We start from the raw sequence: 17,200 nt of genomic DNA, 5'->3' as shown, positions 1-17,200 counted from the left end.
TTTTTTTTTTTTTGAAGAGTCTATCTGATCAGACTAACTGAAACTTTCTGGTAAATTATTCAGGTTCATACATTTTTCTGTCTAGTAGAGAGCAATCAATATTCTGGAAAGTTGAACTCGTTTGTAATGCTTGTCATTATCTGCACAAAACTCCCTTTTTAATTAAAAAAAAAAACAAAAAAAAAAACTCCTTTCCCCTCCTGTCTCTCCATATCTACAAATCAAATACTTTAAAAATGGAAGTGAAATTTTGTTAGCAAATATAAATTTATTTTGATAACTGGCTCTGAAGAAAATGATGCATATCTCATAGCATCATTCATTTAATTGGATTAAGTGTTTCCTCAAGATGTGTAGTTTTGTGATTAGATTAATATTGGACCAATAGTGTTTTCATTATAATGTGAATTTCATGAACGCATGGGAGTAAACCCATAAACTGGCTCTGGTGCTGAAGCTACTCATTTGGTGTTCTGCTCCTTCCTTGGGGTATTATTCCGCTTATTAAAATTACTCTATTTCCAGTTATTAAAGGGATAAATTTAAATATTTCATTAACCTTACATACATACAGAGTAGAAATGTGCAGAAAGATAAAATTAAAGTTTGTTCCCTCTGCAACATTTTCTTTTCCTATATCCCCCTCCTCCATACTTTAAATAAAGAGTGTTCAAATATTTTGCTGAGCTGTAGGGGCAGATTATGGCACTGTTTCTTGCCAATGCTGGGAAGCTGGTATTACAAATGGTCCCAGGGGAAAATGGCTCACATTAACCACTAAATGAATATTTGACAAGGGTTCATTCGGAGGTATTATTACTATAAACGTGTCCCTACTGGACTTTTCAAGGGTCAAAGAGCAACGCTTCAATTAATTATTTAGACTGCTAGTAGATTTGGTTGTAATAGCTGTACTTATTTCTCCAATCGAGACATTCTTAGAGTAGGAAATCTCAGGAGATTCTTCTCCATTAGAATGCTTTGGATTGAAATACACACGGAGGCTTGGTATTCTAAAGCAGAGTTTTTCATAAAATCTCTTCCTGGGCTGGAGAAAATTATTGTCTTTTTCTGTTTCATTGACGGGATTTGGTTTAAAAGGGTGAAAAAAGAACATAATTTATCTTAATTTCCACTTCATGTCTGGAAAGGTCTTTGGGGGCCTTTCAATTTGAAGAGGGAAGGGAGGGTATTTATTTATAACCTTTGCCTTTTCTAAGTGGAGATGTCACTGATTTCAGAGGTTCAGACAGTCTCTGAATTTAGACTGGATACATGATCCTATTTGTCAGGAAAACAGGTTTTAAAATGGAACACTCAGTAGGCTGAATACTCTGAGAGTTCTAGTAGTCTCAGTGAATTGGGGTGCAAGGTAATCTCTCCTCCTCCACCTATTGGTTTGAACACTTGAAGGTGCAATGGTGGGGTGGGGTATGTGTTCCATTTCTGCCATGTCATAAATTCCTCTATGGCCCTAGGTAAAATAGGAAGGTAATGATTTTGAGAGTAAGATTCGTTGACAATAATATAAGTTGAATGAATAAGAGATAAGCTGCAAGGGAGGGGGTGCGGGAAGCAGTAATTACAAACCCAATTCATTCAGCTTTTCAGAACTTTTGTTGTGGGAGCTCCATTGACTGGTTTGAGCTGCCAGTTTCTCACATTAAAAAGAACTGATCAGCGCCTCAGGGGGACTAGAAATACCGTTTAACTGCATAGTGATGGGGTCTTCATTTAGAACCATTACAAGAGGAAAATTAAACAGTGCCATTGTGTGCACAAGGTTTACTTTTCAATTGCTAATAGTTTATAGCTAACTGCTCAGAGACTGAAGTTTGACTGAGGTTTGATTGCCTGCTAGTTGGCACCACTTATTTACTTATCTGTAATAAATAAATTGTAATTAAAAGAGCTTTTTATCCCCAACCCCTTTTTTTTTTCTTGCTCCTTCCTAGAGACTTTTGTAAAACAGATCCTCATATTTTGCTTTATGGAAAAAATGTCCTATGTTATAAGCCTTGGCATTACACGTTCCCCAATGCCCTGCTCTCCTCCCCCCTTATTCTGTATTGCTTTAAACACTTTATATTTCACTCTGAGTTATTTGTGCTACGTTTTCATGTTTTCAAAATATAGGCTGCTTTTCAGTCACAACTAGGGCTAGAAGTAAGGGTTGATTTTCTTTATACCACCCTCTCTTTGCTTTCCTTCCTTTTTTCACCTTAAGTGGAAGAAGGCTGGATGGATTCTGTAGGAAACTCATCTACAAAGTGGAGTATGCCTTAAAGACAGAAGAAGGGAAAACTCTTGACTTTTACTGTGAAAATATGGATAAAGTCCAAAGGGACATAGACTCGGGAGTTCTCCATTAAAATGCAGTGGAAGGAACTTTATAAAGTCAGGGAAATTGTCAAAAACTGAGAACTGATTTGGTGCCTTTCATAGCTATTTTCTAATAAAACTTTCTGTGGAAACAAACTTGATGTCTTACACTACTATCTAACCTCCCCTCACTTTCTTTTCACCATGCTATCTCGGTTTACCATTCTTCTTTTCAGTCTGTATATTTTACTGCTGTGGCAGTTAGGGAATTAGAAACTTGATTTTCTATTTGGAGTCTTCTTTTTGGAAGGGCAGGGTGTTATGATAAGGCAGATATTTCTCATGACAGAGAGCTTCCTTTCTATGTGGGTCCTGGAGCATTTTATTGTATAATTTCGTGTAATGGTGAACGGTGATCGCTTTAATTCCTTGAGCGCCCTGCTCAGTTTCTCTTCAAAAGCAAATAGAACAACCTGTCATTTCAGGACCCAAAAGATACTGACTGCTTCTAAGGCTTTTGGACTTGTGACGCTTTTTCTACATTACAAAGAACTGTCAGGTGATTTAAAAGCTCTGAGTTGTCTTTCGTTTTTTTTTTTTGGTTTTTTTTTTTTTTTTTACTTTTTTTTTTTTTTTTTTTGGTTTGTTTATAACTTCGCATGCCTGAGTGTACAGAGGGGAAAATGCACTGTATTAACTATCAGTTACCTCCATCTGGGGGCGGGGGTTCAGGACATGGGGCTGGCGAGGGCTAGCGCGCTGGCCTCCAGCACAGACCCCCACCCAGGGCTCTGGGGAACAACACAGGCTGGCAGGGCCTGGACCTGCGCAGTCCTGGCCATGGTCGGACCGGCCACCGGGAAAGCGCCGCGTGAGGCTTGACTGTTTCCCCAATCCGGCTCTGCCCAATTCAGCTCTATTCCTTCTCTCTCTGTCCTGGACAGAGGAGTTGCTTGGCGGGCAAGTCTGGAAAGTTTCCCGAGTTGTTAGGGCCATTGGCTGGCTCCAGAGTCCTCTGCTTCTGCACTGCAACCCCAGCCCTCTTCACGTTGACCTCACAACTCTAAAGATGGTTCTAGGCCCCAAACTTCACAAGTAACCTTGTCATACCTAAGTCTTCTTTCTGTGCCTCCTACCCCAGGCCTTTACTTTTAATAGATTGTTGCCAATGTTTGGTATCAAGTCTCAGCACTTGCATTCTCCTAGTCCTTCCTGAAGCCAGAGGTCGTGCAGATTGACATGGCTGGCTGTGGTAAGCCATAGGAAGGTTCAGAGCAGGTGAGATAGGAGGATGTAGGCCCTTCACTTTCCCCTCTGTAAAATGGGGGTAATATATACCTCTCACAAAGCACCTGACACCAAATAGGCTTAATTGATAGCTATTACATGTTTTGCTTTCTGACAGAATTAGGTGATAAGGGAAGGGAAACTATTCTCTTTTAGACTCTAGAGATGAAGACAAAATTTCGGTAGCTTTCTTGCCTTCCTGACCCTGGGCGCTGATATTAGTCTTGTTCAGATCACCCTTTCTCCTTCGCAGTGTTTTTCCTGGCCTAGGGTTCAACCTACGAAGTTATCTTGTGAACTTGCCCTCCCTAGACATCTTCCTAAAGGGAGGGATACCAGCATTCAGTATAGGCACAGCCCCCACCCGCAGAAGGCAGAAAAATAATTACTGTATTAAAAAGAGCCGGTGAATTCTTCCTGAAGGTTCTTATCGCCAGCGGCCAGGCCAGAAGGCAGGGACTGCGGCCCCACCCCCATCTGGTGACGTAAAGGCCTACAGTGCCTAAGGGATGAAATGATTCCTTTAAGTTTTACAGAACGGGTGAACGGGTGAAGCCTGTACAGCCTACTTCCATCACCACGACTCAACTCCAACTTGTGAGGCGCCCCCACATCAAAATCAAACACTTGCATCGCTGGAGTCTTTGGCATATATATATATATAATCACATACATAACACTTACCATGGTGCCATGTGCCCACGAACCCACGAGCACAGGTGCACCCCGCTTCTGTATATATGTATTAAAGTTATTTGATTTACTAGCTGGAGTTTGTTGTGGGGTTTGAATGAGTAGCTTTTATTTTGTTTATTTGCTTGGTTTTGTGATGCTATGGTGTAGTTTTTAAAGCCCTTTAATATTAAAAACCTTTTAAAAAGTACATCATAGCTTTTTGTTGTGTTGTATTGTATTGTAATGTATTTGGCCTTAGGTAAATTTTAGCCCTGGTTTGAGAACCAGAGCTGTTTGGTTGTGATATCATCATGGTTAAGACAGTGGTTTCTTTTTCACTATTGCTATGCCAATTCCATTTTCTCCTTCCCACACCACTCCTAATAATTTGTATTGCTGTAGAAAACAGTTATTTAAGAAGCTATGAAAGTATTGTTGAACTTACTTCTCAAACTGTGATTTAAATTGTAGATAAGAGGAAAGACATTTGATCTATGGAATCTGTATAAGATGGATAGAATCATTTCCTGGAGGAAAGCATCTCAACATTTCAGGGAGATGGCACTTCCCAAGTATCTTATAACCCTCAAGTCGATTTAATAAATCGGCTACCCTTCCATGAGAAGGCACCTGGAAATATTGGTCCAGGATTTAACAGAGTAATGATTTGGTGAGATTAGCCAATATTTCACATGAAGTCAGTTTAGGATCAGCTCGATTTAACTATCACATTTAACAGCTCAAATCCAGGTTATTGCATAAAATTACAGTTTGATAAGTCTGAAATACTCTGTCTTTGTCCTCTACTTAAGGTTCTCCTCTATTTCTCCTCTGTCCCTCTCCCCTCTAAGGAAAGAAAAAAAAAATCTTAAAATCGAGTTTCCCTTGTGTTTGTTTACTACAACTTCGCTTAAACTAGACTAATACTTTCTCATCAGCTTTCTAAACACTCTTTCATCAGCTTTGTGAAATGGTGCAAAAACATCTTGGGATCCAAGATGGCAAAATAAACCTGAGCATATGGGGGGAAGATTTGGTTGTTAGGAAATTGATTTCAATGTTTAGCTCACACTTCAGCCTGGAAGCTTCCCTCCCAGCCTGCTTCTGGCTCTTGGGTACCCCACCTCTATTAACAAGCTGATTCACTAGCATAAATTATGAATGCACTCAAGTCAGCTCTTGTGATAAGATAAATCAGGGTATTTTCTCTTTTGAATGTTTCTGCTTTCATTACAAACCCAACTTCTCCCATACACTGCTGTCTTTTCACAAACTTGCTACCCACGTGTAAACTATGAAGGTATGGTTTCAGTTGGAAAAATCAGGGTGTCCCCCCTCCCCCCCAGGAAGTCTTCAAAGTTAAGAATACAAAATATTTCATGGTTAGTTTTATGCGGTTCTAAATTAGCTGCATATAAAGTTTTTTTTTTTTTTTTGGCTGTCACTGGCTGGCAATACTCATTTTGTGTGTGTGTGTTGGTTTGAAAAGCAGGAAGAAATGTAATGAATTGAGTGCTGTCAGAGATGTCTTCTGTTTGAACAATCTGCGATGGGCTGAATGGCAGGGACTCCCTCATCCAGTGCAGGTGCAGTAGAGCTGGGGAAAGGGGGAGGGGGGCTCCCTCTGTTCAGTCAAAAAGCACCATTCTCCACAATAGACCACACACTGACAGCCAGCGTGACATCAACTCACACTTTCATACTTTTTCCCCCTATCCATAGTTCTGAGTTCACAAAGTGGCCATACAGTAGCCTTGGTTAGGCTCCTTTAATGAACATTTTGTGGTTTCTATGAGCCACATTGAAATCTGCTGAGCCCTGGGGGGAACAAATACATTTCTTATCGTGAGTTCTAAACCAAAATGTAGAGCTATAGATATTAAATCTAATCTGGTCTCTCCACACTTTTCCAATACCAATACCTACAACAGCCCCAGATGATAACTCCAAGTTAAAATTTCTGCTAAGGCTACTACCGCTCTCGGATGACCAGGCTGAGACCAAACGGGATCGAGGAGAAGGCACGAATTTCGTGTATTTATTTAAATGTAAAAAGAACTCTAGTATTTTATTATGCGGCAAGAGAGGGTTAATCCTGCAAATGAACGCACATTAATCTTGTGGAGTGGAGTCCTGTCCCCTTTTGAATTGGTTTTACTTGTTAGAGGGATGGGTTGAAAGAGAAGGGGTTAGGAAAGGCAGCAACTGTTTTAAAACTCTCGACAATGATGCGGCCTTCCGAAGATTTCGTTGAATATTTGTTAAACTCAAGCCCGTGAGATCCCCGTGGTGCCTTTAGTTTTAATGGCATTATTTAAGAAGGAGACACTACCCGAGAAACTATTCTAGTAAATCTCCTTTGCCCCGCCACCCCCACTCTGTCCCAACTTCTGTCCTCCCCCGCCCGCTCCACCACTTCTTAGTCTGGGATCTGAACATTTTAGCAGAGAGGGAGGGGCAGGGTAGGAGCCTGTAGGGCGGGCGCTGTACCCGCGACCCTTCCACTACTTAATGTTGCCCTGTACTGGAACTCGCTGAAGCATTGCGCCGAGTAAAATTGCTTCCTGTTTCCTTATTTTAAAAAACATGTAACCGTATGAGTTTTTCATTGCGGCAACAAAAATATCAACTTTCTAGACCCCGGAGCAAAACCTTTGTATCATTCGCTTAAACATTGCTCAGAGGGGTGGGGGTGGGGTGGGGGCGGAATAGGCAGACCTCCACTTACCGCCTAGGGCAGCAGTTCCAGGCTTGGGGGCGAGGAGTCGGGGTCCAGCGGCGTTCTGCACAACAGGGCGGGGCAAGGGGCAAGGCGATTTGGTGTGCAGGCAGAATTAGGGCTAAATTCCTTTAAAACCTCAAATAATGCGGGAAGAGATGGGCAAGAATGCTCTGGAGCCCTTTGGTTGTGACTGCAATGAATCACCGGGTGGCCCGCGTTAGGTATGCCTATGGCGCCAACTAAAGTCTGGGTTGGGACCAGAGGCCTCTGCAGCCTTTCCACCCACCGCCCGCTTGGTAGCTGAGGCGTCTTCCGGCCGGTACACACCCACAATTAATCTTTCTTATTAAAGCTTCCATTCTGTACCCAAGGGGCGACTCAAACCTATTTAGATTTCCTTGGTTGGCTGCACAAATTTAAGTGGGCAAAGAGTTATAAACCTAATAACGGAGGGCGAGAGGGTGAATTGAGTAGAGAAGAAGCAAGATTCACTAAGAGTGTAAGGATGTTGCCGACCCTGCACGCTCTGGGCACCGGCCTCCTCGGGATGCACGCCAGGCTCTGGAAAGGCAGCGAACCTCAGGAGCACACACCGCACAACATCCGTACACACACCTTACACTCCTGCCCCCTCCGCTCACAGGTACAGTTGCATCAATATAGCTTTTTCCGATTCTTTTAAAACACACCTCTCGCCAAGGCAGAATTCTCACAGCATCCTAAACCAGGGAACTTCTAGGGAAGCAGGAAAGGTTTGCACTGTTTGGGATTAATTGAGAATAATTAACACTGAAGACCGTTAATCACCACTTTGCTGCTCTCTCCCTCCTTTCGAGACTGCTGCGTCTGCCTATCTAGTTCAGGCTGCCGGCTCACTTCGGTTCGCTTGTGAAAGTGAAGACGTCGCCGTAGCTGTCACCCAGTTCGGCTGTACTTTTTTAAACGCTCGCATATTGTTTGATTACTAATTCGAGTTAATATGATCTTTATGGCAACATAACAGTGGATAATTGGCCTTTTTTCTGAACAACAATGTAAATCACAATCGCTTTATTATTTAATAACGTCAAACGCTTCATTGGATTGGCCCCGACCGAGAAGACCTTTTCTTTCTAGACAGTGTTGTGGAGGAAAAACAATGAAGATCTAATTGTGGAGATTTCATAAGTTGGCTCCCGTAAATGAACAGCTTAGATATGGATGGTTCGCTTTAGCAAAATCTACCCCCAACCTCCATAATATACAGCCCAAACACTCTGTTGGAGTGTTTTTGTGGTGAGTGGTGGTAGTGGTGATGGTGGCTGTGGTGGTGGTCGTCGTTTTCAGAACCTAGCAACCACTTAAATCTTCCAATAGTAATTAGAGCTTTTATCAGGCTTGCTCGTCGACCCAGTCTATTGTTGTTTTCACATTAAGATACTGAGTCCACACACTAAATGTGTGCATCGTTCAAATAGCTACAGTCACTTACGCATCCTTTCGATCACTTTGGTTGTTGGACACCGAGCACCGGTCTGGGGCTTTCATTGATCTTATTTTGTTTGGTTGGTTTTTTAAAAAAGCGGATCCATCACAGCAACCCCTTTAAATGTACTTTTTTCAGGCTGAATTTTGCAAAAGGACATTACTCATTATTTTGCAAATAAAATCCAAGACCCTTAAGTGTAGACATCGCTTGGAAGGAATGGGTCCCTGCTACTCAAATGAAAGATTAATCGTATTTGTCCCAAAGCCCCATTTCTAACGGTTCTCTATCATGGCTTTTGCGGTCGCTGGAGGAGCACTGTCTCTGGGGTCTTCAGACTTCAGAGTCCTTTGCAATGGAAAGCCACCCACCCACCATTTGGGATTCAGGTCAAGGAGAGAGACTCCGAGGCTACCACAGTTTTTGGTTTTGCGTACTCCCGCCTCTCCTTTTTATTCAACTTCTCCAGCTTGTCGGGAAGCCGAACAATTCGCTCCCTACCCACCCCCCTCCGCTTGGCTTCTAAGATAAACAGGAGGTGCGAAATGCTTCGCCTGCACACGCGCCCTCGGGGCCCCTCTGCTGTCACCCCCCGCGCACCAACAGTGAAACTGTCCCCTACCCAGACCTGGGTGGAGACATCCCCCGTTTCTTCCCACTTGCATTTTAAAACCATTCCATGGACCGTTCGGGAGTCACTTTTCATTTGTTCCTTGGTCTTCTCTCCCGCTTTACGAAAACCTAAAATATGACAAGGGGAAAAGTTGAGGAATTAGGGAGAGGCAATGGATTTTCAACCACCACCACCACCCCCACACACACCCTCTTTAGAAACACTATTTTGCCACAAGGGGTGCAAGTGGGAAACTCCCTAACTGGAGTTGGGGGGAACAGTGTTATTCTTCTCCAGGGGCCCACCGAGCTCCCCACCCCAGCAAGACAATGCGCGCTTTGAGGCGCGGTGGCCTGCAGGCAGCGGAGGACTTGGGGACTGGTCAGTCTTCCTTCGAGCGGCCTCCTGCAGCTGGGGGATTGTGGGGCAGAGAGCAAGGTTGTGAAGGAGGGCCACACAGAAAGAAAAACCATAAAGTACCTTTTTCTCCATAGTACTCCACAGTAGCAGTCTTTGAGGGCAGGCGGACAGGCGGTTAGGGTTAAGGGGGTTTTGAAAGATTTTGCATTTTGTTTCTTTTACTCCAACCCCAATATTTGGTGTTGGCACAGAATTATGCACCTTAGGTTTTCCTCCCCACCCCCTCAGCCTCATATACTTGACAATCTCGTTTCTGATTAATAGTACACAACCTAGTTCTGTAACAATTGAAAAGACCCTCCCCTTCTCCCACCCCCCCAACCCCCGCGCTCACTCTTGGACCCCGGACCTTTCTCCGCCTGTCCCTCACCCCAACCTGCCCTCAGAGTGTGACACTGAAGTAACCTTACCCTGTCCAGCCAGAGGCTGAAGGCACTTAATTTCTAGTTTGAGACTTTTTTTTTCACTCTCTAGCAAAGAAAGCACCCCTCCGTCCCCACCCCAGGCGGCCTCTGGGAGAGGACCTCTGAGATCAACAGAGGCCTTCAGATGGTTACCATATTGGTGAAAGCGTTTGTCTGATGTTTTAAATGTATACCAAACGGGGCATCAGGGCCACGTGCTGTGCCTTCGAAATGCCGCCGCTGGCCCTGCCTTTCAGAGCTGCAGATGCCCTCACTGCGGTGGAGCGGGCGCTGAAGCCACCAGCGGGCGTCAGGGGCCCGCGCGGCGTGCAGATCTAGCCGCAGCACTGAGTGAAGCGAATTATCTGGGGCGCGTTTGATCAGGGACTGCGTAGTCAGCTTCTGCTTTATTTGTTTGTTTGTAATCTCATATTTAGCAAGCCGGGACGGTGACAGCAAGGGAGAAAGGAAGAGATGGAGGAGGGGGCTTCGCGGTAACCACACCCCTTCCTAATGAGTTAATTTCCATATTTGCGACACCAGCATCTAGCGCCCTCTTTTTTTCCGGACGCTACGGTGCCGATGCGTCTTGCGCAGCACAGACGTCTCCACTCTGGATTGAAATGGAAAAAAAAAAAAAAAAAAACTCGTGGTGGGAGCAGAAAATTGGTCTATTGATATGTTCCCTTCGAATGTTGATCTTGGCATCACTGACAGCGGGTTAACTTTTTTTTTCTCCCCCAAATGGGTCGCACACAGATTGCAGACACTGGCGCACAACAAACAGAAGGCGACCTTTCCCCCGCTTTTCCCGCCTCCAGCTATCAGACCCCCCCACACCACTTTCTTTTTAACCAACTGTTGTTGTTTTTTGTTTGTTTTGGTTTAGTTTTGTTATTTTCAAGGTGAGAGTAGGGTATTGAAAGAGGGCAAAATTATTCCAAACGAATGAATCAAAAGTGAAAGTTTCAAACAAAGTCCGGCTCTGGCGGAGACAAATAGACTCCTACACTTGAGTGCGCTCGTGGAGGGTGTCATCTCGAGGATGTGTATAGTTGAGAAGAGAAAAACCGATATCGTGAAGTTGTATATAATATGGGTCCCCTAAAAGTTTGTGGGAAGGAGTGAAAAAGTTTCAGAAGAGCTCTCGGTTGAAAACTCAAAGGCACGTTTCAGCTACTTCTAATCTGTTTCCTGTACATTTTTGTGGTGATTTTTCTTAGGAAATTGGAGAAAGAAACAGTCCTTTACAATTGCTCAACCCGCAACCCCACCACGCTACGTACTTTGGGGCGCACACCAGGGTGTGGGCTCATACTTGAGCTCCAAAATAGCTTGCTTGTCAATTGCGAGCTGTAGCAATATCAAAGTGAACTGTCCCAAGTAACTCTTGTCTAGAAGCTGAGAAGAAGCTTAAGCAGCTCGCTTTAATGATGATTTGTAGCTCTGCGAGGGGCACGGATAGCAAACACCCCGCAGGTGTGTGCCGTAACACCACCATCCGGACTTGAATGTAGATTACTCTGGCAATCGTTTGATCGGCCCTTTGAAACCCTTTACAATTGCCTGTGACGAACGGCCAGTCTCAGTTTTTCTCTGAATAATGCCTGAGGGTAAGTCCTCCGGGCTTTTAAAGCGCTCCAGTATTTTTTTTTTTTTTTTTAAGAAAGAGGAAAACGTTCGATTTTAGTTTAGACCTCATCAACTTTTAGTCGCTAACAGACATCACTCAAGCCTTTCAATACTTGACCGCTACCTCTGCTGTCTTTCCAGAATTACATGTATATACTTCACGTTAATGAAAAGGAGAGCGAAGTTATTCTTTAGTCCTTTAGTTTACCTCCTTGCCTGTTTATGGATGTTTGTGTGGGTTGTTGTTATGAACACGCATTATTATTGTCAATACCACTGTTAGTCTTGTCTTAATGCCTTCTCTGTTCTCTCTCAAGTCTATCTGTTCACCCAAGTGGGAGTTTAACTTACACATTAAAGCTTTCCAAAGTAAAATCGCGCCCCCCATACCTTCTTACCACCCCTCATCAACCCAATTGAGAAAGTCAGTGCTGTTCAGCCTTTAATATTTACTTAAAGTGTTTACATACGGGAAGGAAAATGAACTTTTGTCTGAAACTTGCAACTAGCGTCACTTTGATTTCATAAAATAAATAAAACAATTACAAGAGCTTATCAAACTAGGGTGGCGGGTGCGAGGCTGAGAGTGCTGTTGAATTAAAGGCCCATTTCCACCACTTCAACTTCAGACTACAAAGGGTTACACATAAATAAGTGTCAGATTTGCCTATTGCAAAAGTTTTCTCCGTGCTTTCTAAGTCACAACAGGGGAGGGGGAAAGCTGTCATTTATTATCCAGCTCTGGTCAGGAACAGACCCCTGGACCAGGGGCTCTTAGCTTTGGCTGGCAGAAGAAGGGTAGGCTTTCAACAGCAGCCCCTTTTGTTCTCCCGATCTCTTTCCCAATTTCAAGCTTCACTTGCACATCCCAAGTTTGTGTGTTAATGACGCTATTACCATCTGGCTCGCCCTACTTTCCAAAAGATATAAATCTCCTAGCTCCATTGCCTGCATTATCATTTAAGTGCCACCATAGCCAGAAGAAAAAGATGCTTTCAAGACTCCAGATTCTCTTGCACTGACTACCCCTGGCATGACTCTTCCACTATATTTATAGACTATACATTGGGAACGGGAATGCTTCTGAGACCTGCTTTCCCAAGAGCTGTCCCCCCAAGCCAGGGAAGATGTGTTACTGGGTGGAAGGGTGACTTCAAATGAATTCCCCTAGAACAGTTTTGTTTGTCTGTTTGCAGCAGGCAGAATAGCCTTCCTGTCTGTCTCCTGCTTAGATTTGTGAAAAGTTTCCGTACAACTCCCAGTCATCCAAGATGTGCTACTCTCCAAACTCTTATTTTAAGCAGAATAGATTCAACTCTCTATAGGAGTGAGGGGGGCTGAATGAAGGGAGGTAGTAAGAGTCTAAGAAGCAACTTTTGGGAGTTGGGCCAACTGCATCACTTTAATAGCGCCTACATATATGTGTGGAAGTTGTGGGATTTATATACTTCTAGCTGTAAATCTAGATTCACCTCGCTCTTTTGCAAATTTCTCTTTTGAGCAAAGTAATAAGTGATTTGCGTGTTTTGAGAACAAAAGCTGAAAACCACAACAAAAGGAGTTGGGCTGGCTTGTGTATGGTGCCACAATGACTGTTTTTCTGTGGCGATCCTAGTGAACAGAGCAGAGCAGAGTCTGTCTTTAAACGTGTGGGCTTTGGGTTCAAGTCCCCAAGTCTATCTGAACAGCTAACTTCCCCTTATGTTGGTACCTCCTGTAGCTCTGGACTGTCATATCATCTTTTGCACTCTCTCTCTCTTCTCCTCAATGTTGTCTTCACAGTGACAGGTTCTACTGAGATAAATGAACTAACAGGTTGAAAAGAAAATTGGAAATGTGAACTTCTTAGGTTCCTAGGACAAAGTCTTAAAATCAGCAGATTTTGTGCAGACATCTCTCTCACTTAAAAATAAAATCACATCAGGAAGAAGAGAGATCTTGATATTCTTCCCGAGAGATGAAAAAAATCACTTATTATATATTCCTAATAATGTGGTGCTGTCAGATAAGCACTGGACTGTTAACCGTAAGGTCGGCAGTTCAAATCAACCAGCACTCCTTGGAAACCCTATACAGGGTCGCTATGAGTCTGAACCAACTCAAAGACACTTAACAAAAACAATAGTTTGTATAAACCAAGCACAGAAGATGCTCAAAACGATTGATTGATAACACATTGCTGTTTGTTTGCTTGCAAAAGTCATTATTTTTTCTTTCAGTTCACCTTTTTGTTTTTCCCTTAAGTTAAAAAAAAATATTGTATTTAGAAATTTGCATCCCTACTTTTTTCTTTTGTGAACATTATCAAGTTGATATGAACAAATTGCAGAGGATATGCCATTTAAGTAAGATGCACTTTTAATCACTGATCATTAAAATGGTTATGTTAAATATACTCAATTACATGCATGACTTAACTCTAACAGTACTTTCTATTCTCCCAGCTGCTCACGTATTCCTTAACGATAGTCTGCAGTAGAAACTTGATTATGCTGAATCCATACATTTCGATGGATTTCATCAGCCTAATTAATGCCTCAGTGTCGTCCTGGGATCTGAATGAACCCTTTACTATCTTTTGAGGTTAAAAGCAGTATTGGAATGTAGGTTTTACTTTCTTACTTACTCACAGGGTCATCTTAGGATTCCATCAAACACAGGTAGCAGTTATTAAACAGAAAAAAATTAGAAAATAGCCTATGTTCTCATGCTAATGGCAGAAAAAATTAGATTAACTCATCATCCTTATTTCAAAACCAATACTTTTGGATTCAATGTTGTTGTTGTGTGCTGTTGAGTAGGTTCCGACTCATAGCGATCCTCATATAGCGACCCACAGTGACCATATCTGAGGTGAGTTTGAACCACCAACCTTGCGATTCAAACAACCTTGTGGTCCATTGCTTATCCTACAGCGCCACACAGACAACTCCTTATATTTAGTAAACAGGAAATTGCCACCTCTCTATCGTATCTTAAAACTGCACTGAAAAGGAAAAGTTGAAAATAGATTTACAACCGGTGGGCATTACATTTCCTTTAACTCATCAAGGCTGTTCCTGCTCTTTCTCTTCTTCCTGCTCCCATAATTTTTAGAAGACTTTCAACCGCCATTTCAACTTTCATCTTTCACAAGGAAGCACTCAGGATCAGTATTCATGAGAATCTCAAGCCACCCCCCAAGTGGATGACTGCATTCTGTCTTTTCAGGTGTAAATTAACATCTGAATACATCACAACCTCTCTGACCCTTACCATCACCACCATCCCTGCAGTCTCAGAGCCACAACTAATCTGCGCCTCCACAACTAGCAAGGCTGACCTCGGTCGAATTTCCCAAACCCCGCCCCCAACAGCAAGACCAAAATAGTTTATTCTGCCTAGGAGAGAAGCCTTCATGTTTGTCTATGTCTAAGGAGACACCTGTTGAAGAAAGCTTTTAAAAACATCCTTTCTTGATGGTCAAGGAAAAAAAAAAAAAGAGTGGGCTGAAGAAGGGTGCAAAGAAGAAAAAAGAGATGTAGGCATTTTGGTTTTTTAAGAAAGTTAGAGCTCACGCAGGTGAAACTTGAACCTTTGTGCCTTACTTTCAGTCCCCAAGGACAAGCTGTTCACCCTAGCAGGATTTTTCTGCTACAGGAAATCAATCCACTGATCTTAGTTGCATATCATACCTCTGCACTGATCTGATGGAACAGGAAAGATTTCAGATCTAAAACCAAATTACCACCTTGGAACTTTGTGCTTGTTGTGCTAATGTAATGACTTCTGTAGTTAAGGATATATTTTCAAGGCTGGAAATGAGCTTTCTAGAAATGCTTGTGTAATAACAGACATTAGACAGAAGAGACAAATGTTCCAGCAATGGTGGCACAAGATTCCTAGCAAACAACTTGGACCGTTTTTACAGATAAAATGAGACCCAGATAAAATTAAGCTGAGAGTGAGCTCAGGAGGGAGCTAGGTGAGAACACAGGTGCTGGCAGCTAGACCATTGTAGTGGTTAAGATGCTCTTCAGACTTGCATCTTTTCTGAGCTCTAGTTGAGTAAGTACCAACAGAGCATATTGCTCAGTGCCTAGGGAGAGAGAAAAAGAGAGGTGATTCATAAATAGCACTGCAAACAAGTAAGTACCTCCAGCTCTTGGTTTCTGCATCCTTACATATAGATTATAGAGGGTTAGGGGAAAGCTATACCCTGTGTGTGGTGGTGGGGTGCAATACATAATATGGTGGTTATGGTTATGTGCTGTGATATATAGTATGTTGTTGTGGTTGTTAAGTACAGTGGAGTCGATTCTGTCTCATAGTGACCCTGCACAGGGTTTCCTGTGCAGAACGCCTCATCTTTCTCCCTCGGAACCGCTGGTAGTTTCGAACTGTCGACCTTGAGGTTAGTAGCCCGATTCGTAATCACTACGCTACCAGAGGCATAGAATATTAGAATGTACATATTGGAGTTGTCCAGTGCATCAAATGTCTTTGCTTTGTGAGATTAAGAATTCAGGCGAATCCTCAATTTTTGTAATATTAACTTCATGTGGTTTATGTCTTGGAATTCTATGACAAGAGAATTTAATGAACTATATATATATGTGTATATATATATATATTGTTGTTGTTAAGTGTTGTCAAGTCGGTTCCAACCCATAGCGACCCTATATAAGGTTTCCGAGGAGCGGCTGGTGAGCTTGAACCGCCGACCTTGTAGTTCAAATGGCTTTGCAGTCTGGTACATTAACCCACAGCACCACACCAGGACTCTCTCTCTCTCTCTAATGTATATATGTGTGTGTGTGTGTGTATGTATTTGTGTGAGTATATATATGTATATATACACATATACATACACACACACATGTGGTGCTGTGGGTAAATGTGCAAGACTGCAAAGCCATTTGAACTTCAAGGTCGGTGGTTCAAGCTCACCAGCCGCTCCTCAGAAACCCTATATAGGGTCGCTATGGGTCGGAACCGACTCAACAACACTTAACAACAACAATATTCTTAAGTATATTGTTGTTGTTGTTGAGTGCCATCGAGTCGGGTCCGACCCATAGCGACCCTGTACAGGGTTTCCGAGGGTATAAATCTTTACGAGAGTAGAAAGCCTCATCTTTCTCCCGCGGAGCGGCTGGTAGTTTCGAACCGCTGACCTTAAGGTTCGCAGCCCGATTCGTAACCACTACGCTACCAGAGCTCCTTATTCTTAAGTATATAGGGCTGGAATATTCTTCAGTATATAGGGCTGGGATGGGGTTCCTTTTTAACCCATGATTGTAAATGAGGTTAATCACATACTAATCAAGAGAATTCTTGGCATCAGTTATCTGTCCCTGATGGATGACAGCAGAGCTCCACCTCTCTCAGTCAAAGTTTCCTTCTTAACACTTTACCCTCTCTCTCACCACATCCCCATGGATTCAGAAATAAGTGACTTGGTTCCTGGATGGGATTTCACTCCTTCTGCATGACATGGGTTCCACATGTCAACTTGCAGCTATGGAGAAGCCTGTGAACTATGATAATCGATAAACTCTACTATATTAACAGTCCTTTATAGGCTAAAGTAAGGTTGCCAAGAAAGGGCCTGAATGAGTTGGGGGCTTCTGTGGTCTTGTGAAAAGCTGATTTGAAATGTTGGCACTTAAATACTGCGT

This window comes from Chrysochloris asiatica, unplaced genomic scaffold (assembly GCF_000296735.1).
Source record: "Chrysochloris asiatica unplaced genomic scaffold, ChrAsi1.0 scaffold00135, whole genome shotgun sequence".
Classification (NCBI taxonomy): Eukaryota; Metazoa; Chordata; class Mammalia; order Afrosoricida; family Chrysochloridae; genus Chrysochloris; species Chrysochloris asiatica.
The sequence above is the reverse complement of the archived record's forward strand: the minus strand, read 5'-3'. Positions refer to the sequence as shown.